This window comes from Lissotriton helveticus, chromosome 3_1, assembly GCF_964261635.1.
Source record: "Lissotriton helveticus chromosome 3_1, aLisHel1.1, whole genome shotgun sequence".
Classification (NCBI taxonomy): domain Eukaryota; kingdom Metazoa; phylum Chordata; class Amphibia; order Caudata; family Salamandridae; genus Lissotriton; species Lissotriton helveticus.
The window spans coordinates 1,480,844,454-1,480,867,409 of NC_136061.1; the positions used below are offsets into that span (position 1 = coordinate 1,480,844,454).

Consider the following 22,956-nt stretch of genomic DNA (forward strand, 5'->3'; position numbering starts at 1 on the left):
TAGTGTCTCTGCCCCCCCGTCGTAGCCGTGTGAGTTTTTATTGTGCCTCGAGTCTGCGCAGTATCTGCTCTACATAGTTATATTCCTGTCAGCAGCGCTGAGGCGGCGCCGTGTGGAGACACTTTCCCTTCAGTAATACAGTCCGCCTTAGACAGCCATCTGGTGGACAGTCTTGGTACTACGCGCAGAAGTTGACACAAACAAGTACTTCCAACTTTAACTCTTGCTTCTCTGTGTACTGGGCAAAATTTAAATGTGGTTTCTTAAGAGTCAAGGGCCAAATGTTAATGTGTGAGCAGTGTGATTAGACTTATTTCCTATATTACCTCTGTGTTGTTGCCCTTATCCTTGCTACCAGGTGTCTTTACAATTGGTGCCTTTATCCTTGCTGCCAAGCGTCTTTAGAAATGCATGTTCTTTTTGGTTTCCCCTTTCTCCCTCAATATAACCACTCACCTAGCCATCTCATGGTTTGATCACTTTCCCATGGGGCGTTTCTTAAGGCGACACGCACTCCTCTTCTACAGGAGACAATCCCTTATGTGAATTTGTATTGCCATGACACTACTTGTGGAGGCAGTTTTGTTAATTTCTTCAGTAGCAGTGATATTACGCCTCAAATCTGTGTAAGTCATGTCTCTATTGTAGTTTGCTATATTACAGGTGGGGCAGTTATGACATTTACTTCAGTTTCATTGATATTACGTACAAGCCTTGTATACCTTTTCTCCTCAATTTTCCGTCTTTGTTGGTAATCATACATACCCTGTGGGGTTATTCCTGGTAGAACTGCCTTACATCCAATTTCATTATATTTATTTGAAAATAGCGGGACCCCACCACTTGTTACTTTGTCTCTCAATTCCCCTCCATTGCTGCTGGGCATTGTGTGACCTTCCTGAATATTGTACTTTCCTCTGCTCCTCAGCTAGTACACCTTCCTCCCCACTATGGCTGGACAATCTATGAGCCAACCTCCTCCGTTACTCAATGAAATCGGAGAACCGGATATTCACTGGAAGGAATGGATAAACCTATTTGCCTCATACCTCATTGCCATATGCGACGAAAGATATTCAGCAGTTCGCAAACAACACATATTGTTGCATAATCTAGGCATACAAGGCAGGAAGATTTATGACACCTTACCTGAACCAGAACTAGAAGAGGATGAGGATGCTACTGATGAATTTAAAGTCACTATTAAAATTAGAGGCACATTTTGGTGACAGAGTGAATGTAGTTTTGGAGCGACATAAATTCTTTACCCGCATCCAAGGTAAACAGGAATCTGTCCTTAATTACATAGCTGCTCTCAGAGGTCTGACACAACTATGTGACTTTGGTGATCTCACCGATTCACTCATCAGGGACCAACTTGTTAGGTGCACAAACAATACTCGTATCCAGGAAAAGCTCCTAGCAAAAAACCACACCTTAAAAGAACCGGTTAGTATAGCGGTCTCTGTGGAACACACTGTTAAGTGTATCCAAGAGATGAAGACTCCAAATGAGCTTGTTGCCAATGTTCACAATAGCAGTGATGCACAGACCAAATCCATTGATAATGAGGTATTCAAGGTTAGACCCGGAGAAGTCAAAGATAACCATCCTGCTAGGCAAAAGGGTAGGTTGAAATGCTACAGATGTGGCAGCAGCAATCACCTTGCTAATGATGTGCGTTGTACTGCCCGTAATGTCACGTGTGCAAAATGTAATAAGAAGGGGCATCTGGGTAGAGTGTGTAATAACAGTGAAAACTACCAAGTGAAAGTAGTACACAGTGAAGATGATTTGGCCCCTAAGTATGTGTTCCAAGTAAAAGCTAGAGACTGTCAAGCTTCCCCAAGTTCTCAAGAACAATTCTGTGACCACAAGTCCATTGAATGTACCATTCTTGTGAATAATAAGCCCACGGAGGTGTTTGGTGATTCGTGTGCCCCAGTTACCTTATTTAATATTCATTGCATAAATGAGATATTTGATACCTCCAGTCTCAACATTTTAGAACCTGATATTTCAGCTGTAGGGTATGCTGAAGAGAACATCCCATTAGTGGGGATGATGATGGTGAGTATTCACTTCAAAGGGAAGACCACATGGGGCAAAGTGTACAAGGTAAGCAAAGGTTCCAATCTGTTGGGTTGGCATCATCAAAGAGAGTTGGGGATTGTGCTTGATCCAAATAACAAATATCAGGTCCTGTTAGCTGAGCGGGAGGAGGAAACCAGCAGCAATTTAACTAACCAATCTGAATTGTTCTCCAGAGTAGGCCACCAGGTAAATAGTACTGCCTGCTGTGTACTTCCCACGGGAGTGAACATAATTACGAACCAAAGTTATGTATCTGAAACTGATGGTGTAAAAAGGTGGGTTGGAGAGAAAATTCATGCTCTTTCGGGAAATCCTACAGTAGTTCCTAAAATTCCATGGACTCAGTTGGCATTGGAAATAATCTTCCCCACGGATCATTTAGGAGTCCTGAAGAGATTTCTGATTGTACTCATGGATTACACGTCTCACTGGATCAAATACAAGTCTGTTTCAAGGGTCTCAACCAAAACCCTCATCGACTTTTTAAAAGATTCATTCACGTGTGAAGGTGTGCCAGATTGCATAGTCACCAAAAAGGGTATTAAGTTCTCTTCCATTGAAATGATGGCATTCCTAAACGATCTGGGCATCGAGCTTGAGGAAACCACTTTGCAAAGTCAAGGGGTCAATAACCTCATGTGTAAATCTGTAATCTTGATTAAAAATCTCACTCAACTAGCTTTAGCCAATAATATGGATGTGGATAAGACGTTAAGAGAAGGCATTTGGGCATATCACACCTCTTCTGACTTGATAACGGGAGTAACCCCCTTTGCTTCCATCAGGGGAAGAGATCCGATTGCCAATCCCAATATCTACTGTTGGACCTCTCACATAGCCTCTTCCAATATGTAATCTGTTGTAGTTCATCCATTTGGGCAGCAAAGTGTTTCCGTACCCCTTTGGTCTCTGGTTGTCAACCTCCAATTGAATTGTATGTAATATGTAACCTGTTGTAGTTCTTCCATTTGGGCGGCAATGTGTTTCTGTGCCCCTTGGTCTCTGGTTGTCAACCCCCAAATGAAATTGTATGTTAGTTTCATTGTTTAGTACCCCTCTTGGGTCCCTCCACCCCTGCAAGTTCAGCTATGCCTGTTCCATTGTCATCCTTCCCTGCGCAGGAAGATGTGTTGTAATCTTCCTCCTTTCCTTTCTATTGGAACATTCCTTCCCCCCCCCTCCTCCCTCCTTCACTCTAGAATGTTGGTGAGCCTGTCCGTTATGGAGAGTGGATGACAGAATAAAGACGTTGAACTTACCCTGCTTCTGAGATTCATCTTTATTACAACAATATAATTTATATTATTACCTTTAGTTACAGGGCTATCTGGTGATTATTTCTTTGAACTTTTCTCTCCTGCTAGTTTTTGAACAATTTTCTAGTGGGCTTATCATGATTTTCCTCTGAGATCCACTTTTGTGAAATGTGCTTTTTACTTACAATGTGCACTTACACCCTGAAAAATAAATACAAAAGGTCTCCTACAAGGGAAAAGTTGTTAGGTAGTGGATAGAATGAGTTAAAAAGAGGAAAATCAAATGTTATGGACCAGCCAGAGAAATCCCATAAAACCATTTTGCTTCTCTAATGCAGTAATGCTCTATTTCCATATAATTCAAAGAAACATTTCATGGAAACATAGTGGCCCATTACTGTTGAAGATCAGTACACTATTGTGACGAGGGGGACCCGGAGGACCCTATGCGACAGGACTTGAACCAATCAACCTTGAATAAAACACTATTGCTTTTACCCTTTTCTAAACAGCAACCTGAAAAATGGAAAGACGGTGAACTCATCCCCCACAGACCCGAGACTGGCTTCCAGGACGAACACTGTTTCTTTAACTGGGCAGAACTCGAGCCAAGCCACGCCCATGAGTCCGAGGTAAAACCCAGCCTTGAACACACACAGGTGTGTTCACACCCGGAGGCGAACTAGTTAGTTGGAGAGACGAGGAGAGCGACGGAGCGGACTGGAGTACAGGAGCAGTGAAGGAGAAGACGACCGGAGGAGAGCCTGGAGCAGCTAGAGGAGACGCCGCAGGACCCGGAAACCTCAAGGAGGAGGAGGCGACAAGAGGCAGGCTGAGAGAGGGAGCAGGCGACTGCCGCAACAAGCCAGGAGGCCAACGAGAAGGCGCTTCGCCCAGCCACACTTCAAGGGAAGTGTGGCTCTCGCAGGTATGGTCACGCTTTGCGGGCCGGGCGGGACGTAGATGGGCTAAACCTCCCTGAAACCTCACACGGCTTTCCTCTGCACAAACCCCCTCCTATTCACCGAACCGACACCACAGGACACCGGGGTTTTGACTGTACACGTGTGACCCTCACTCCCTTCCCTAAAACGTTGTGTACCTAAACACCAGGACTAACGGCTGTCCTACATCTCTTTCTTTCCATATACCGCCACCCCGAATCGGAAGACACCACGGCTGACTACCGGACTACCTGTCCCAGAAGTCCCCGGGAAAGGAGAGGAATCGGAGCAGAGAGACGCAAAGACCGAAAATCCCTCGCGGACACAGAGTCCGACCTCCCCCTACCCTACTACCGGAGGGTGATTCAGCGGAGGCGCTTCCTTAAAACAATAAAACCTGCGTTACCCCCAGTGCCTGTCTCTGTGAGTCTGTTCGAACCCCCACAACTATTTAAATGCAGTCATTTGTCCATGACATACTACACATATTTCAAAATCATTTCCCTGTGTTCCGGCGCAACCTGCAAATCAGACGCTCCATTCACTATATTCTGGGAGGGTTCTTTTTCTGGGGAAATTCAATACCCCATCCTGGCACAAGCTCTTCTGTAGTGGACCTTATTAGCCTCCGAAAGGCCCGCCACTTGTCAATATTTACTGACATTAAGTAACTTAGGTACTTATCAGTCCCCTGTTTCACTACTTTTTATATGTGTAGGTACACCTCAATTCAATATTTCACTTCTAACCATGTTTGGGGTCATAAATTATTCTCTATCACAGGCTCTCCTACAGTGGAAACCACATATCAATTGGTATGTTATGTTATGAGCACTTTTATAGAGCACAGCTGCCCCAGCAAAGGGGCGTCCCGGCGCTTTGGACAGGCAAAAGACATAACACACAAACATCAGAAAGTCAGATAGTAAAAGGACAGAATACTAAAAAGCAGAAGGGAACAAATGGGTTTTAATAGCCCTCCTAAACTCCAACAAGTCGTCCAATGCACGAATATGGAATGGAAGTGAATTCCATAACTTAGCAGCTAAAACTCGAAATGAGCGTCCCCCAGCACGGCAGAGCTTAAACCGCGGGACCACAACCAAGTTTTGACCCAGAGACCTCAGAGAACGAGATGGTACATAAAAAGTAAGAAGGTTCTCAAGGATCTGAGGGGAAGACAGTTTAAGGATCTTAAAGGACAGACATAAAGTCTTAAAATCTATCCGTTGTGCCATAGGCAACCAGTGTAGTGTCCGGATAGTTTCTTTCGCGGAACAAAACCTCGGTAGCCCCACCAAGGCTCTAGCAGCCGCGTTTTGAACACGCTGCAGCCACGTGACTTCCGCCTGGTTGGCCCCCACCAGGAGCGAGCTGGCGTAATCGAGCCGTGATAGAATAGTGGCCTGCAAGATCAGCTGCCTGGTAGGAGCATCGAAAAACTTCAAGATGGGCCTAAGCCCTCGCAGAATTCCGAAGCAGGTAGCTGCCACTTTTTTTGTATGATTGCAAAAACTAAGGGCAGAGTCTAACCAGAAACCCAGATTTGTAACCTCCGAGATCGGGGTTGGAGTAACACCTAGCTCTGAAGGCCACCACTCATCGCCCCATAGGCTGCTCTGTTTGCCCACGATCAAAACCTCTGTCTTTTTAGCATTAAGCTGAAGACAGTTAGCCGTCATCCAGCCCGCTACTGCCGAGAGGCCATCCCGGAACTTGGGGGCCTCGAGGTCGGACCTCCCACTCAGTGTCACCGCCAGCTGCGTATCGTCAGCATATGAGACCAAATTCATGTCCCAAAGCTTGGCGACCACAGCCAGTGGCTGCACATACAGATTAAACAAAGTGGGACTCAGTGCCGACCCCTGAGGCACTCCCTGTCCAAGCGGATAAGATTTAGACTCAAAGGGCGGAATTGCTACCCTAAATGACCGACACCGGCCTGTTCTAGATGTTGCAGCAAAATCGAGTGTGAGACCGTGTCAAACGCGCCACTGAGGTCAAGTAACACCAGTGCCGCAGTCTGACCAGAATCAAGCACGAGCCGCAGATGTTCCATCATCGAGAGTAGAGCTGTCTCGGTACTGTGACCGGCACGGAAACCATTTTGGGAGGGATCCAGTATTTTAGCCCTCTGTAGATGTTCCGACAGCAGACCATTGACATGGGCCTCTGTCACCTTCGCAATCCATGGAAGTAAGGAGATAGGTCGATAATTCTCCGATTTGAGGGGGTAACAAAAGCCTGTTTCCATTTAGTTGGCACAATGCCTGAGGAGAAGGACAGGTTGATAAGCTGACGCACAGGAGGGAGACCAAGAATAGATGGTTCCCTAAACTGCGCCGGTCTGAGGGGGTCTTCCTAATTTTACTTTAGTAGCCAACCTGGTAAATACCTCCTCCGACAGGCAAGAGAGAGTCGATAAAACCACATTCGTGGGAGGGATTGCTCTCGGAACCTCGCTCAAAGGGATAGAGCATGGAAAAGAGCGATAGATCGCCTGAAACTTTTCAAAGAAAAAGGCTGCTAGATCTTCACAGTGAGACTCAGAACAAATTTCCACTGTCGGAGCTCTCTTCACAGTCAGGTCCTTAAGGACTTTGAAGATCAGTTTCGACGCGTTGGAGCTATTTTTGAACTCCTTAGAGTAGTAGGCCGCACGGGCCCTACATATGGCTCTATGATAGCTTTTGATTTTGGTGAGATATATGGTCTTTTCCCCGCTTCATAAGTTTTCCGCCAGTCCCGTTCTGCTTGTTTACATGCTTTTTTTAGCAGTATCAGGGCACTATCGTACCATGGACTTGGTTCAAAGGAGCGGCATTTGCTCCACGTGGCGGGAATCAAGACATCTAAAGCCCGTCTGATCCAGGCACAAAAAAGATCATAGCCAGATTCTACCTCGTTGAAGGAACCAAGCGGATTTTCAACAAGAAAATGGTGGAAATCCTCGAGCTTTCATTTTTTCCAAGGACGTTTAAAAATAGCTCTATCTGACGATTTAAAAGGAAGGTCATCCATCGTGAAATACAATTTCACTAAGAAGTGGTCAGACCAGGCAACCGGACTTGGCTGCGGCACCCTAGCGCCCAATAGATTCGAAAATATGGGGTCCAATATATGTCCACCCTCGTGTGTAGGGTGAGTGACCAACTGGTTTAACTAAAGTGCCTCTCGATCAGCAATAGTACTGCTAATCGAAGGAGTAAGATGGCGACCAAAATGGAGATTGAGATCTCCAAAGATACTAAAGTTAGCAGAACCCATTGCAAGAGAGCTAACCGTTTCAGGAAGAGCTTTCCTGAAGGCAGTATCATTGCCGGGCGGGCGATAGACCAAAGTCCGGAGAAAGTAAAGTGGTGGCTGACCGTAACATTAAAATGTGCACTCTCACAGCCAACCAGGTTCAAAACCTTCCAGGTGCAAGGATAGCAAGACTTGACTACCATGGCAATACCCCCGCCCCTAGAATTGCGATTATGGGTATAGATGGAATACCCCTGCGGAAGTGCCAGATTCACTACTGCAGAAGCCTCCTCCTGTAACCACGTTTCAGTCATGAGGATGACGTCAGGGGCCTCCTCCATAATGAGATCATAAATCGCAGCGTGATTTTTGACCATCGATCTCACATTAAGATGAAGAATAGTAAGTTCTCGGGGGGTCATAGGCCCTATATGTGGCAGATCAGCGATGGTGAGCTCACTAGGAGCTGAAACAGGGGTTGGGGACTTAAGAGAAAAGTTGCCACAGGCACAGCTGAAAGGGCCGCACAGCGGGTCGTAAGGCCCAAAGGCACAACATGGGGACAGCTGTCTAACAGTCAACAACTCCTCCCTGGAATACAAACCTCCTACAATCGGAGGGGCAGAGTCCCTAGCGCCTAGCGCTTCCGTAGCGCTGACGGGCGCAGACGGGTAAGACTCTGGCTCGACTCCGGCGCGACAATGGCGCGCCCGCTGCACGTAACCGCTGCGCGTTTCCATGTCAGGTTTAAATAGAGGTCCGTGAGTATGCCTGGAACACTAGAGCGCTACCCAAAATGGCGCCCGTATTGTATTGATAAAGAGAACATTTTAAAAACATTCTCTACAGTCGCCTGTTTAGTTTAAATGCATCACTCTTCTGACTCCATTCTGGTTGGGAAATACTGGCACCCTCCCAAGACCAACTGAATGAAACTCACCAGACATAGCAGGTTGCTCAGAAACAGAGTAACATGTATTTATTGGTACCAAATGCAGGCATCATTGCGGATCTGCAAGGAAGAAGTCAGACCTCCCGCCTTAGGGGCTCTTAAACTGCTTCTTCCTAGAGTGACTGGTTTCTGGGTGTTATATGCATTTTAGTAATGCCATGTCAGCAGAATTCGAATAAGGCACAAAGCCAAATATGGCTAACAGGGATGTGCAAGATCTGCACCAAGCCAATTATAAACAGATAAATATGGGCAGACCAGAAAAGGCTGTCTCAGCACTTTGTAAGCAAACCTCACAACCAGATAAGGAAAGTATCATGATTTCAGGACAAGCAAAGTGACCTCTAAGGTGGTTCAGAATAGCTGTTGAAGCTTGTCCAGTCAAGGTCAGATAGGAAGTCCTTTGGAGCTCTAGGCCTCATGTTAGTGTGATATGTTTGAGCATGATATCTTTGAAGTGCATACACATGAATTTATATGGATATATATATATATATATATATATATATGTATATATATATATATATATATATGTATATGTGATTATGTGCACTATGGGCGGGCAGTCTGAGTAGATTTAAAAGTTACACAATGCTGCCAGAAACGTTGTGTGAGCAAGAGCACGGCTGTGCTCGGAACGCGTCGCAGCAGAGCGGGGTAGTAAATAAATACCTTTCTGCCTTGTTCCTCGTGGTCCGCCTTCTTCATTTCACCAGGAGCGGGTGTTTGGAGGATTTGTTGCTAGTGCCTCTGCACTTGCGGGGAGATCAGACTTATACTCTGGGCATCTCCTAAGAGTTGGTGAGAAACTATAGGAGGAAGTCAGGCAGGATTGTCAAGAGATCCTTAATGAGGTTAGGCTTGTCTCCAATCAGATGAAGGGTGCAGTGGCGGACACGTTGTACTTGGCTGCCCCTAGATTCTGCCACAGCATCTGTCTCAGGTAGAGTTAATGGCTTAGACTCACTGGCTTAGACCTGAAGCTTGACAACAAATCCGGCGTTTACATTTCTAATTAATACTTCTAACTGCGGATTCCTCACCTTGTAAATAGTCCCCAGGTGACAGACTGGATCCGGAACCTTTAAAGCAGTACGCCTGCCCACAAGTAGGAGGGATAATGCTGCTCTGTGCCAAAGTCATTTCACTCAGGAAGTGGTGAGCAGAGTGGCATATAAGCGTCACCCATGCATGCTGATGTCAGATCCTGTCTTTCCCCACCTTCAGACATGGCTCTGGAGCTACTCCGTGGTATTTTCAGACACTTTTCTTGAAATTTCTACACTGGTGTTGGAGAGCGATTCCAGGGCCTCCAACAACTGGGCTCAGATGATTTCGAAGACATTGGAAGACTCCACGTCGTGGGAAAGAAAATGTCCATTTCTTGCTCCCAAAGTCATTCCCATGGTAGATCATTATCGCAGGCAAAGTCTTTGCGCAAGTCCAGAAGAAAGATAAGAAATCAAAGACGGAATGTCCCACCTTCCCACTACTCCCAAACTCTAGAGAAGGCAGAGGCCGTCAGCGTGCCTCCCGGTCTCACTCTTGATCTCCATCCGAGCCGAATCTAAGTGTAGTCCAAATGCACTCCAAATTCCCAGGTCCATTGGCAATGTTACAGCAAGTGGAGACCCATAGGAAAACCATTTTTTGGTACTTTACCTGTTCCGTCTAGCAGACCTTCTGGCTTCAAGGATCCGCAGAGGCCTCCAGTCAGGCTTCCACTGGTTTGTCCGCCCTCTGCACCATCTGTGACCTCAAGAGGTGAGCACTTCGGTTGTGGCACCACTTGCTATACCAGCTCCCTTTTCATCAACGCCAAGTCGGGTGGAGAATTTGCAGTCCATTTTGCTTTCCGATTCAGAGCAGAATACTCCATAACCTGTACTGCTGTAACTGGCTCTTACCGGAGTGCAGCTATCATGCAATCCCTCTGATTCTGACAGTGAACGCCCTATTAAGATCTTTGCCCTCATAACACCTTCTTGCAGAGGGAGAATTTCATGATGCTTATACTTGCTATGTTGCTGTTTGTCCTATACCTGGGAAACTGGATTGTGGCGTTGGACATGAAGGACACTATTTGTGGTTCACAATGGGCCAGAAGCATTTTCAGTTAGCAGCTCTCCCTTTCAGCCTTGCCAGTGCCCCTCGAGTGTTCCAAAAGTGATGGCGGTGGTCGCAGCACACCTTCTGAAGTTGGACTCTACCAATCTACTCCTACCTTGATGACTGACTGCTGGGGCAAGCCTATCTTTAAGAAGTGATCAGCTGCCTCAGGATAATGTTTAACCTCTTCATTTCATTGGGGTTCAACATCAACATACTAAAGTCACACTTGACTCCTTCACAAATGCTTTGTTTCATTGGAGCTGTTCTGGATACGCTACAGTTTCATGCTTTCCTGCATGGAGCAGAAATCCAAGACATTCCAAGCTACAATCCCTATCTGCTCCAGTCTCTTTCCCGGATCTCAGTGTGGATGTCTCTGAGGGTGCTAAGTCTGGTGGACTCCTGAATCATGATGGTGAGGCATGCCTGGTGGTATATGCAGGCTCTGCAGTAGGGCCTGAAGAATCAGGGAATCTGTCGGATAGTATTCAGACCCGCGAGGAGGTTGCAAAAGATCTGCAGTGGTGACTGCTTGACAGCAGTTAGGTCATTGGCAGATTCATTTCCTCACCCGCCCAGAATTGATAGTGGCCAGAGATGTATCGCTTTAGACTGGGGAGGCCATCTGAGACAGGCGATCAGAGGTCTCCATCGGAAGCTCAAATCCTCGTCAATTTGTTGGAGTTGAGGGTCGTTGCTTGGCATTGAAGGCCTTACGGACCACAATCAGATTAAGGCTGGTGCATGTACTCATGTACAACACCACCACCACCATATGGTACTGCAACAAGTAGGGAAGGGTATAGTCTTCAGCAGACATCATGCAGGTTGCTAGTTAAACCACCTAAGCTTCCTCCAACATTAGAACGGTGTTCAGAGGATCTTGTCTTCATCCTGCTGCAAGAGGTGCAGGCTCTACTTGCTAAAGTGACCATCGAGAGGGTGGCGGCCTAGGAAGTAGGGACGGGCTGTTACTCCCATCATTTCCTTGTGCAAAAGAAGGATGATTGCCTTTGTCCTCTTTAGGTCTTGGTCTTCTAAATGCCTTCTTATGGAAGAACAAATTCAAAAATACCTGCCTGGTCAGGGATGGATAGGCTAAGAGCCTGAGTTTTTTTAATGTTCACTTTGAAGCTGGAGGCTCTTCCAAATGGCCGAGGATATGTCATGGGGGGGGGGAAGGGGGCAGGGGGAGATATAGGGTTGAGTCAGTGAGATCATAACATAATCAGCATATAAGGCCAGTTTACGTTTTGCTGACCAAAGGAGATACCTTTAATCAATGGATTTGCCCATATCTGATCTACGAGGAGTTCATATATAACACAAAGAGGATAGGGGACTCAGGGCAGCCTGCCTAATTCCCCTTGGGATTGTAAAAGGCCAAGATAAGACACCATTGATTCTCACCCAGGCACTCGGAATGGTGTAATTACTTCTCACCAATGTCAAGAATCGCTGTCAGGTTCCTGTCCTTACCAGAACCAGTCGAAAAACAATGGCCAGTGCACCCAGTCAAATACCTATGCACCATCAATGGACAACAGCAGTGCCGGGGTGCGCGATCGTGCTGCCTTATCCATGAGATGGAGGAGGCCTGTTATTGCTGCAACCAACGAGAATGAAGCCGGTTTGCTCCGATTTGATCAATCCTTGCATGTAGGGTTTCAAGCAAACTGCCAGGATGCCCATGAAGCATCAACATTTAAGTGAGCAGTGGGGCAGTAAGAGGCATATTATGTGGGGGTCTTTCCCCAGTTTTGCTATGACCGTGATAGCAAACAAAATCATTTTGTATACTGAACTGTTTATGTTTTTTGCAATATAGTATTGAATCGATCTTAAACGCATGGTTTTATGAGTATTTTAATTTTGCTATTGTGTACTGTATCGTATTGGTTTTAATTAACTGTGCAATAAACTTCTATGACCGTAATAACCACCTCCTTCATGGAAGGGGGCAGGTAGCCTGAGTTTCCCTTGGAATTATAAAGTCGGACAAGTATTGGAGCAAGTTGAGGCCCAAAGACTTAGTAGAATCCCTGGGTGAAACCATCAGTGTCAGGGGCCTTATCAGGCTGGAGCTTGGGTATTACGGTAAGGACTTCTTCTACGTGGATATCTGCCTCAAGCGCGAGGGCGTGATCATCGGGTAGGCGGCACCATAGGCAGGAACCCCAGGCATTCCTCCATAGTCTTCTCCTTAGCTTTGTAGAGGATAGTGTGAAAAACACTCTAAGGACTGGGCGATTTGCTTTCCTGGCAGATTTTAGAGATCTGATGTTTTTGGGTTTGTGCTCTTAATTTGTAGGCCAGCAGCTGCCCTGTCTTATTACCCCCTGCAGAGTATGGTTGTTTGGTTCGAAGGAGGGCATATTCTACCGTATCCCAGTTCAGTGCTTTAAGTTGTTTCTTAGCCAAACTCAGTTGCCCATGTACTCTATGGACTTCCATGCATTTGTGATAATCTTTTAGGTCTCTTACCCGCACTTCTAAGTCTTTCCTCTTTTCCCTTTGCTCCCTATTGAGCTTTGGGTAGATGACAAGGAAGGCCTCCCTGACTATTGCCTTCTGAGTATCTCAAAGGTGGGAGACAGGCGGGCCTGGTGTTACATTATTATGAAGTGTCCTGTTTCTCTTGTTTTCTTGAGTCATAGGCAATTCATTTTTCGTTGAGTCGCCAGGTGTGGCCTTGGACCCTGCCACCAGAGATCTGTAATGTGAGAATGATCGGGAAGTGGTCAGATATTGCAACCACCTTAATGTCGGTCTTTTGCAGGGTCACCAGAATGTGCTGAGAGACTAGGAAATAGTCAATTTGGGTGTAGGGCTGGTGCATGGTTGAGAATTTTGTGTCATCTCGAGGTGGGATGCGTAGTGCGCCACACATTTACTAGATCTCTATATTGATATGTTGAGGGCAGTGTCACAGACCAAATTAAAGTTGCCCCCACTACTATATTAGAAACAGGAGTAGTTTTTACTAGACCCGGGGCCTTAATTGTAAACTGTTCCTGATGGTCGTTGGGAGTGTACAGTGTGGCAAGGGTGAAAGTGTAAGAGTTCACAGTTAGACAAATGGATAGAAGCCTCCCCAGAATCTCCACTAGCTTTCGGATGACTTGACCAGGGAAGTGAGTTGCAAGGAGTATTACCACCCCTACATTCTTACCAAGGCCGGAAGAAAAGAGTTGTCTATCAAATCAGAGGGAAGAGTCCCACCTAGTCCTTTTTAGGAAGATGTGTCTGTTGCAGAAGGGCAATGTCACATTGGGAATCTTTCTGGAAGGCCAGGAGAGCCAGTCGTTTAGCTGTGGAGCTGAGGCCCCTGACGTGTAGCTTAGTATCTTAACCATCGGGAGAAGGAAAGGGGAGCAGCGCCATCGTAATCCTAGGGGTGGGTGTCCCATGCAGGTTATAACAGAGCCATACCCATTTCAAGCTATCAAAGGCCACCATGCAGGGGACCTCCTTATCAGGGAGGATGACGTCCTTGGGTGTAACACCGAAACAAACAACCACTCCCTCCATGGAAGTATCAATGGTCACGGCAGCGACTGCTTCACAATGTGTGGGGTGAACTGGGTGTGGTTGATGCCCCACCAGCCTGTTGCATGTCCTAAACAGCTATGTGGGCAGTAACGGCCAGTCAGCTATGTTGTGGCGGCGAAACGTTCCTGAGCAGGTCAAGTGCAATCATAGTCAGGATCTCGGTGGAAGAGTGTCAGTCTGATGTGGAGTCCCGGGTGGTGTCCCGATCCTGGAACAGCTGGATAAGCGTGTTGTGTTCTTAGTGGCTTTTGTGCAGTGTGGGACTGGGTGTGGTTGTCTGTGTGTGACGCAGATGCCTGTTTTTGGGGGTGAGATGCTGCACTGGGAACAGTCACGGCTCCCCCTGGGGGAAGGCATCTCTGAGATGTCTGCAGTCCTAGGATCTCATTGGCCACCTCCGTCATGTGGACCATGTGTCTCGATGTTCCAGATGAAGATCAGATGGAAGGGGTTGCCCCATTTGTATTTGATAGCGTGGTTCCAGAGAAAAGTGCTGATTGACCTGAGGAAGCAACTTCGCTGTAGAGTAGTAGGGAACAAATCCTGATAGTCACACTTTGGTTCCTTTGAACATAATGGGACTGGTCTGTGGCTGCTTCCACTATAACTTATTTCACCTTGTAGCTATAAACGCAGGTTAAAATGTCCTTAGGTTGCCCCAGTGTTGAAGTGGGGCAGCCCCCTCTGTGTACGCGGTCAAGCACGATCTCTTAGCCAGATCTGGGTATACATGGGGGAATAAGCAAAGCACATCGCCCTCCAGATCACAGCGTCTGCTTGTAAGGGGACCCCCTTAATACGAATATTGGATCAGTGCAATCTGTTCTCCAGATCCTCTACATGGAGCTGTAGGTCCAAATTCTGCTTGTGAAGGTCCATCTGTTCGCATCTGGGGTTCTCCAGCTCTTCATCCCGGGCATCCCATCCATTCTCCAGTGCTGCCACTCGACCACCTAGGTCCGACACATCCTTTTTAACCTCCTTGAGGTCCACTGCCACATCATTCCTGAGCGCCGTTATGTCCTTATGGAGCCTGGTGAAGAGTCTTCATGAACGTCAAGGTGACTGGGATTAGGAGGTAAGCCACGCCGGTCCCCACCTGTGGCCCTGCTGGGAGGTCCGTCGGGAGCTTCTCTGCGTGGGTTCAGTCTTCTTTGCAGTCATCTTTGAGAACATGTTCTTTGGCATGTTCTTTAGCATGTAATCCTTCTGTACTCTGTGGGCGGCCATATCATTGCTCTGGGGGTAAGGGGGTAGGGGGGATGTGGACACAGGAGTAGATCTCCCTCGACCTGGTGGCAGGTGTACCGAGTACAGGACACATGTCGTGAAAGTTCGTTTCAGACGTTCTCAGTGCTAGGGGCCTCTGTGACTGTACTCAACGCCTAGCCCCGTATGTGAGAGAGGCTCACACTGTTCTCTTTAGCTCGATGTCCTAACTCTGGCACCGCTCCCAGTAGTGCACCTGGGGTAACACGGTGCGTGGTCTGTCCCTCAAGCACAGATGGAGAAAAGCATGGGTGCCTCCACTGCTCCTTGCGAACTTCCAGGGTCCCGGCAGACCGCAGGCCTCCAGGTAATTCAGGGTCAGGTGTGCAGTTGCTGCTCGTCCTCCCCTTCAGAGCCCCAAGAGCCTTGACAGGCTGCTATTTAGTGCGTGGTGGCATGTGGAGAGGAGCTGATGGTCCCAGCAGTGTAGGTTCTCCAAAGGCCCAGCGCTCCTTGGTATTCAGCTTCCCTGACAGGGAGAGGGGGCCACAATAGTCAAGCCCCCAGCAGCAGCATCCTTTGGCCCTGGAGGTGGCCGCTGATGCACAGCAAAGTAGATGGGGACCTGGACAGTAGCAGCGCAGCGGGCTGCTTACAAGCCTCCTATGCTCCGTGGGTCACTGCAATCCGGTCAAGCAGAATCCAAGATGGTGGCACTGCTTTGTAGAGAGAAAAGTGTGGCTGCTGGGGGCAGCTTGGGAGTTTAAGGTGTGCCCGCAAATCCAGGTTCACACTAGCCAACATAGGTCAAAATATCACCCACTAGTGTCTGCTGTGCTGGTGTGCCTCAGGGCTCTACTTTGAGCCCTTTGCTCTATAACCTGTATGTTAGACCACTGGCAGAAATTGCAGGGTATTGTGGACTCATTTTTCGTACACAGATGTAATATGAAAATTGTGGTATCTCTGTCAGCTATGGACAATCAAAACATAAAGGCCCTGAACTCTTGTCATACCCAAGTTTCATCATGGATGTGCATCATCTCCCTGAAATTAAACGTGATAAATCAGAGGTCCTGCTGATGGGTAATATCCCCTAACCTCCTGGGTTCGTACTTATGACCTTCAAATATGGGCAGTCCGACTAGCCCAGTGCCAGTTGGGAAGAAACTAGAAGTGTGGCTTGATGACAACTCACTATGAGTCATCTGAATACTAAGGTAGCGGCCATCTGTTTTAGCATACTGAAGTAGCTCAGGAAGATTCTTTATTATCTTCCCATCTCGATTCTTTACTATCTTCCCATCTCGGCCCAGAGAACCGTGGTCTAGACCTTGGTCATCTCTAGACTGGACTATGGGAATGTTTTATATCTGGGGGAGGCAAAAACATTACTAAAACCCCTCAGAGTTGTTCAAAATGCTGCTGCACAGCTCTTGCTCCACTCTCCTAAATTCACCTCCACAGCTAGTTTGCTACAGACCATACACTGGTTACCCACCGAGCAACGGGTACATTTCAAGGCATTGTGCTATATGCACAGATACCTTTCGAACACCGGACAGGTCTACCTTAGAACCTTGGTCTCATGGTATTCACCTACGCGCTCGTTGCACTCCAGTCATCAGACGTTGGCCGTAATTCCTAGAATTAGGAAATCCCGCTAAGAGCTGTCTTTTTCCTTGGACCTAGAGTCTGGAATGATCTACCCCCAACATTAGGGAAGTGCCAGTCACTTTCTCTGTTTAGTAAATCCTTAAAAACATAGCTGTTTCAACTTCTGGATTCTTCCTAATTCCGCTTCTACTTTTATAGTACTTTGGTCAATCTATTCTCCGTAACTTAGCCCATCGCTGACAACCTTTTTTAGGTAGCCATGCACTCTACATTGCGCATAGTAATATCCTGTACATAAAGAGAGCTGGCAGAAAGTATTTCATGAATAGATGATCATTAGTTCCCAGGAACAAAAAATCGGGTGCCTTCCAAGTGCAGCCAAAAAAGAAGTAACAACAGCAACTGCACTAGTAGAAAAAATTGTTACTGAAATGCGTAGATTGATTGTGTCAAGCAGGATATTGACAAGGAGATTTGTGGTCCGCATTAAATGTCTGCAGACAAATTAGGCTCATAGTAGTTCTCCAAAATAATTTGCTGAGATTTTATTTCAGAATGTAGAGGCATATGCAACTGTCCTGTCTCCCTCTTCAAAATCTTTGTATTTGTTAATTGTTGATAAACAATTGGTTACATAGGGGCCGATTTATATTTGGGCGGACGAAGGTGTTGCAGACAGGGCCATCACAGCGGTTCTTGACAGTGCTTTTTGCAGTTTGGTGCAGGGCTCCAACAACATGACAGAGCCTTGCACCAAACTGATGTATTTTTTGGTTACAAAATGAAAATCCTGATGCAGAATTTTCGTTTTGAAGATAAAAAAAGTAAATGTCCCACTCGCCTTGGGTGTTATCTCCCTTGGTGAGGGAGGCATTCTTTGTTTTTAGGTCTCGCCTATTAATCCCGCAAGGGATAATAGGCGAGAGTATAGAGGCCAAACCAAGGTCTGAAACCATCCCGGATTTCGGACAGTTCGTGTGGTGCACTCGGGCGGATGGATTTCGGACAGTTCGTGTGGTGCACTCGGGCGGAATGTGCGTCCACATCAAAGCCATCAGCCTCCCTCCCACAGGCATCTGAAGCTTCCCCCAGCGTGCGCTCGGTCTCAGGCATTTCTCCTCCCCCGCCCCTAATTATTCACCCCTGCTGTTGCTGCCCACGGCCGGCCGTACTTTCACTTTCACGGCCGCCAGCCCGTGTCTCGCATTTCTCCTCCCCCTAATTATTTTCCCTTGTTTGCTTAGAATGTTTTCGCTCAAAACTTTAGCAGATTTGCTTCCGCAATTTTAATTTCATGGCATTCACAATGGTTTAAGTGCTTAAAAAGTGTTGACACGCTCTGCGTTAGTGGAACATAAACTTTACAGTTTCACACAGCAAAGGAATGTTCTCGTGGCTGTTGAGGTGTGGCCAGGCAGTTTCTCTCTCTCAAAGAACCCACATTTCTCATTCTAGGATAATGCAAACATGCATCCACCCCCACAGCCCCGCCCCTCACACACACGCTCAGTACTAGTACAAAATGTTCCTGTGAAGCCATTTGCACATGAATGCAGCTTGTGCATACCAGTGGCTTGTGTCTGGGGGAAGTTCGCCTGTAGTTTACGAACCACAAACTAGCTTTGCGCCATCAAGATTGCTGTTTAATTCTGAATAGACAACATTCCGGAGCCTTTGGTATGGCAGGTCGTGAATCAAGAAATGGTAGAGGTATTTACAACGTCTATTTAAAGGGGTAGCGTCGCCAAAAATATAAGAACTAAAAAAGACTTCCCTTTCTTGGCTCCGATTTGCACGCGCCTTGTGTGATCCGTGTCACCCGCTTTCCGATCCTGCTAAACTGATTTCTGATTTACAAGTCCATTTTTGATTTACTGTGCAATAAACGGTGTGCGACTTTTATTCATCAAGTAACTCTGTTATTGTATATTTTGCCCCAATGTGGGTGTATGCTATATTTACACCTGAGATACAATGGGCCGGTGTGAAAGTGTTTTTTTTCCTTAGGCGGGGGCTCAATAAGTTGCCCAGTGAGTGTGATATTCAGCAATAGTTGCGACAATCTAGGCCAATGTTCAAGCCCTTTAAATCTTTATTTCTCTTCAAAATCACAATAGATCTTGTCCCAGGGCCAACGAATTGTGCTTTGGGCGAATGCTCTTCATTATAACTAATTAAGAAAGTAAAATCAGCGTATTTACAAAAAGTTTTTGTGCTGTCTTTCTAAGACATACTTCTGGTAAGGCTACTGCTTTCATCTCTACCTGGTTGTGTTCTTTCTTATCACTTGTTTCACATTGTTCTAAATATGCTGCACAGTAGTTCATTTGAGGATTGAATGTGCTTTTATTGCATTTATTAAGTGTGCTCTTCAGGTTTGCAACTTTAGTTACAATAAAAACATCCCTGTGCCTCTGTACTACTTCTCTTACAAGGCTCTCATTTTGAGTTGTCTGGACTTCGGATCTATGCTTTTTATTCCAAGATTTTGCATTTTCGAAATAAACTGCCTTTTGAGTAGGTAAGGAAACGAACAAACACTTTCCCATTTAATTTGCAGCCAAGTACAGTGTAGCACAAAGTGATATAAAAAGTGGCACTGGATATTGCACCCCCCCCCAGCATCACTCAGCACTACCACAGCACAACTCAGCATCATCACTCAGCGCTACCCCAGCACCACTCAGCACCACCACAGCATCACTCAGCACCACCACAGCATCACTCAGCACCAGCACAGCACCACTCAGCACCACCACATTATCACTCAGCACAACCACAGCACCACTCAGCGCCACCCCAGCACCACTCATCACCACCACATTATCACTCAGCACCACCACATTATCACTCAGCACCACCACATTATCACTCAGCACCACCACATTATCACTCAGCACCACCACAGCATCACTCAGCACCACCACAGCATCACTCAGCACCACCACAGCATCACTCAGCACCACCACAGCATCACTCAGTACCACCACAGTATCACTCAGCACCACCACAGCATCACTCAGCACCACCACATTATCACTCAGCACCACCACAGCGCCACCACAGCATCACTCAGCGCCACCACAGCATCACTCAGCACCACCACAGCACCACTCAGCACCACCACAGCACCACTCAGCACCACCACAGCATCACTCAGCACCACCACAGCACCACTCAGCACCACCACATTATCACTCAGCACCACCACATTATCACTCAGCACCACCACAGCACCACTCTGCTTTACCACAGCATCACTCAGCACCACCACAGCACCACTCAGAGCCACCACAGCACCACCACAGCACCACTCAGCACCACCACATTATCACTCAGCGCCACCACATTATCACTCAGCGCCACCACATTATCACTCAGCACCACCACAGCACCACTCAGCACCACCACACCATCACTCAGCGCCACCCCAGCATCACTCAGCGCCACCCCAGCATCACTCAGCGCCACCCCAGCATCACTCAGCGCCACCCCAGCATCACTCAGCGCCACCCCAGCGTCACTCAGCGCCACCCCAGCATCACTCAGCACCACCACAGCATCACACAGCACCACCACATTATCACACAGCACCACCACAGCACCACTCAGCACAACCACAGCATCACTCAGCACCACTCAGCACCACCACAGCATCACTCAGCGCCATCCCAGCATCAATCTGGGCAACCATTCAACAGCAACTGGTTCAAATATGTTCTCTCAATGTTTCAAGCTTTATTACAAATGTCACAAAAAGATGTTAATATTTCACTTCTGTTCTTGGATTTTCGTCACAATAAAATACACTGAACATAATCTTCACAAACGTTATTTACAAAAGTTTAAGCTATTGCCATTATAAATTACAATAACTTTTATTTAAGTATTAATTATTTAAAAAAATTAAAAGCCATTGTTTGTAATATCAATACATCTAAGTCACGTAAATACAACACATATTGCATTACAAATGCTATAGGTGTCACATTTGCGAAAGTTAAAACTATTGGCATTGTAAATGATGAAGCTATTAATTTTGCTATTTTCAAAAGCAACACATGAATACAACATTTGTCATTTACAATACCAATAGCTGAAACTTTCTTAATGCAAGACCTATTGCATTGCAAATGCTTGTTTACTTCCTCTTTGTACCAGGGTTTTCTTGGCGATGATGGGCAGTAAAAAACGTCTAGATGTGCACCCATCCTAATTAGGTGGACAGACATATAGCCAATTCTCCAACAGCCCTTAATCCGTTGGAGCAGTTTGGCCACATTGGAGATGGAGTAGTTTCTGCCCTGGTCAAACTATGGTCTGCCCCATTTAACTATGGCAGGTGGACCAGAACGTTGGCAGTAGCACAGTCCGTCACAGTTGTGATGGCGTATGCTTACGGCCAACATTTAAATCAGGCCCATAGGACAGCTTTTCTGAGATAAACTGATTAAGTAGGATTATTTGAATGCCAACCTAAATGGAGCCTATGTCTCAAAACATTTGTGAAACGGAATAAGGAAGGCAACAGAAGAATATGGCATAAAATATTGTAGAAGGCTGAGTTTAAAGAACGGAGAGGTACAGAACATTTCCACAGCCGTGCTATAAATAGCCCTTTCTTAAGAGACAATTGGGCCTCAAAATTGGAGGCTGCTATTACTGAAACCGTGGGTGGCTCATTTTTCTAACATTTATTCTAATCCTAGCTTATTGTTGGGGGGCAGGAGGCCACCAAGCTAACTGACTCTATGGATCTTTTGAGCAGCATATTCAACCTCATATTTGCTGTAGTCGAGGTGAACAGGGCCCTTATGGCCAGTAAGGGTGGTAAGGCCCCAGGTCCTGACGGCATTCCGATTGATCTTTTTAAAGCCAATATACCATTAGGGGTCCCGTTTTAACTATGGTGTTTTAAGCGCATGTTGTGGCTGCCGGTTTCTGAGTACCTGGTCTGATTTCTTAATTGTCCCAATTTACAAGAAAGGTGATCGCTCCAACCTAGCCTGCTATCACTGGTGAAAGTTGTAGGGAGAATTATACTGAATAGGTTGGAGGAGTGGGCTGAAACCAATGAGATACTGTCTGATATTCATCATAGTTTTCGGAGAGGTTTGGGGACGTTTAAGCAGGTCCTAAATCTTAATATGTTAATTGGAAAGTGTACACTGGGCAAGAAGGGAAACATGTTTTTAGCTTTTGTCGACTTATCTAGCGCCTTTGATTCCATTAATTGTGATGAATTGTGTTTAATTTTGGCAGAACTCCGAGTATACCCATTCATAATACCATTTCTTAGAGAACTGTATTCAGGGATTCTGTAGAGTATGGTACAATCTTAGGGGCGAATGTACCTGCTCTTTTAGGGTGGAGCTGGAGGTCAGGTAGGACTATTTGATGGCCCAGTTCCTTTTTATCCTGTACATTTATAGATTGGTGAATGTTCTGGCACAAAGTTGTATGGATCTCCTTCAGATTGGTCTGCACCCAATTCCTTCCCCTCTTTATGCAGACGATACAGTTCTCATGGCTTGTACCCCTATGGGTTTACAACGCTTACTTACCTGCTATGCTAACTATATGCAGAATTTGGGCCTAACTTTCAATCTGGGCAAGACATTTATCATGAAATATGGGAAGGGCACCATGAGTTGTTGCGATCTATTCGTCGATGATACAAAGCTAAGTTTTGTCACTTTGTTCTCCTACCTGGGAATTTTGTTCTTGAATAATGGATCATGGAAACACTCTATCAACGCTATTCAGTTGAATTTAACAAAAGCCACTTCTGCACTGTCTAATTTCTCACGCAGGCTTGCAAACAAATCTGTGAGCGCAATGCGTACCATATATAAGGCGAAGTGCACCTCTACAGCACTGTACGGGGCAGGAATCTGAGGTCACAGCAATATCAACCCATTTCAAGAAGTAGAAAATGCTTTTTTTAGATTTTTATTAGCAGTGCCACAGTGCT

The 22,956-nt window shown here is 46.4% G+C and overlaps 1 protein-coding gene across 3 annotated transcripts in view; it reads left to right on the forward strand.

Moving 5' to 3' along the window:
• Window positions 1-22,956, forward strand: part of LOC144823528 (uncharacterized) — a 457,863-nt gene that overhangs the window by 381,845 nt on the left and 53,062 nt on the right. The gene's annotated exons all lie outside the window — the stretch shown is intronic.